The 2662-nt window shown below is 30.9% G+C and overlaps 1 protein-coding gene across 1 annotated transcript in view; it reads right to left on the minus strand.

Annotated features, from left to right (window-relative positions):
* Positions 1 to 2043: 2043 nt before the first annotated feature.
* The window catches only part of LOC144970054 (uncharacterized), a 319936-nt gene continuing 319317 nt past the window's right edge, over positions 2044 to 2662 (minus strand). Inside the window, exon 9 of the mRNA XM_078909249.1 lies at positions 2044 to 2662. This exon is cut by the window's right edge and continues 2279 nt beyond it. The gene's annotated coding sequence lies outside the window, so the exon portion shown is untranslated.

The following is a 2662-nucleotide window of genomic DNA, read 5'->3' on the forward strand; positions in this document are numbered from 1 at the left end:
TATATATATATATATATATATATATATATATATATAATATATATATATATATATATATATGTATATATATATATATATATATATATATATATATATATATATATATATACATACAATCATATTGACAATGATAAATGCTTGAATATATTTACATAGCAGCAGGAGAAATGAATTGAATATTATAATATAAGATCATTTCCAGAGTGTTTAACAAGTATAGCAAGAGTCATGACTATACAGTTTTTATTAAAGCTTGCTTTGGTTTACGACATCGAGTTCCTGAGCATAGCACGACTTTAGGAGTTCTATTATCAACAACGATTGCCGAAAACCAATACATGTTCAAGCATTATTTTATTACACTTCCCATTTAAAAATTACAGTCAGCAAAGATTACTCTGAAATAAATTCAGAAATTGTGTAATTATTTGATGGAACCTTTAATTAATAGAACATTTGTTTGTATTCTTGCGCGTCTAATTATGTTAATGGCAACAGTAAATAATAATCGATTATTTCCATTAGTTTGTCGTCTGCAATTTTTGTCACAAAAGTTCAAGGCCTCAAAAAGTAGTAACCCCTTGTTGCTACGGTTTCAATATGTAAGCGTGTATTTATAGGCCTATAAAGAATCCTAGCAACCGCTCTTTATCATTACTATAGATAGTTCGAAGATGACGTCACTCAGGTCTTTGTTATTGTTTTTTGCCATCCGCGTTTATGAGTAATGCTCACTGAACTGTATTAACCCCACTATAAACGTTCATGAATACACACAGTTTTGTGTGTTGGTCCGTTGTACTTCCGGATGGCAATGCTGTGAGCTTCTTCGCCAAGGGCATACTATCTATAGGAGGTGTAATAAATTATAATATCAAATCTTAATGAACATTGCAGACATGAGCGACAGCTACAAGCGAGTTCATTTAATATTTGTTACAGTGAATGACAAAATCAGTCGGATGGTGAAAGGTTTGAACTGAGATATTGCCAAGTATAGTTAGAAGGTCAATTTTGATCAAAAATGAGTTCCTGTCATAAATTATGATTAAATCAACCCTTTTATGTACATCTTCGGGAAATTTCAAAGCTTCATTTCACTTCTAAATATTTTTTACAGCTAGTCACGTTGAAAAAGTATGAAATTTGAGAAAAGTTACTGGATACCTTTCCCATACATCTGATCAAAACGTCACGAAAAATCACCCGATTTACTTCAAATAAAGATTAAAATACTCTGGGGAGCATATTCTTTCAGAAATTGCAATACAAAATTTTCAACTTCTGACTGATTATGTTATGCACTGACACAATTATTTACATTGATAAAATGGCCATACGTATGCCTAATAATTTAATATAATACATTAATGACGTAATAAATGAAATATCTAGTTAGAGGATGCAATTATAAAAATGATATCAAATTAGAGTTGTAATGGTGATGGTGACGATAACAACGATGATAGTGAAAGTAATATTTATGATAACGTTTATTATTATAACAAGAACAAATATAATATTGATTAATGAAAAATATTCTGATAGAATAAAATTTTGACGTTTCGTATTTTGATTATTGTTTATATTATACCGAGTAGCCATCTAGGCTGTAACATTGACGTGAGAATTATAAGTATAATATTACTTGATCGATATTTACAATTCTACAAGGAATATACCTACATACATGCATACATACATACATACATACAAACATATGTACATACAAACATACATACATAAATACATCTTTCCATTCATCCAACCATCCATCAATACATATATCCATCCATCCATCCATCTATTCATCCTTAAATTAAATTCATCCATCCATCCATCCATACATACATCCATCCATCCACACTTACATACATACATACACACACACCTACACACAAACACACACACACACACACATGCATGCATACAAATGCCAATATAGTTTTCTTCCGTCTGTCTGTATTTTAAGTGATGTATTCATGTTTTCATTGTTTTTGTTAGTGTTTGGTATTTAGCCCTTTTTCGAAGCTGTTATCTTCATTTTCTTTCATTCCTATTCACAGTCCACAGCTTTTAGCAGCTTAGTATCACTTTTGGTATCAGTTTACATTTCGTTGAGTAAACAAATCAAACATCTGATTAACTCTCTCTTTACCAGCCATTTTCAGGATTTTCCCCAAAACTTCACACCCAACTTACTTAAAAATAGATTTTTTATCACTCAAACACAATAGCAGTAAATTCTTGCGATATATAATTTCTTTAACAAAACATACTCTACAACACACTTTTCATTTTCTTTAAATTTTATGATGTACAAAAGAAATTTGAATAAGAAAAATGTTGGTTGTATCCTAACGAAAGTGACGATTTTCCTATAGTTGGTAAGGAGAGGGTTAAGAAGAGGCTGTAGTAAAACACAACTTAACCACTTCCGTCTCCGTTACTCTTCACAATCTGTTGGTAAATATTCTGTAATTTCAGACACTTGCCCAGGGAAGAAGCAGAAATTGACACAACACCACCACCATACTCTCGATCAACTTTGACATGCCAGTTTTGAAAAGGGCTGGCTTCAGTTTTTAAGAGATTTTAAGATTTAATCAGATGAACGATAAACACAGCGTCATCACCTCTCAGTTACTCTATAAAATATGTA

The sequence above is a fragment of the Berghia stephanieae genome, chromosome 4, assembly GCF_034508935.2.
Source record: "Berghia stephanieae isolate SIO BIC M18660-M18661 chromosome 4, UCSD_Bste_1.3, whole genome shotgun sequence".
NCBI lineage: Eukaryota > Metazoa > Mollusca > Gastropoda > Nudibranchia > Aeolidiidae > Berghia > Berghia stephanieae.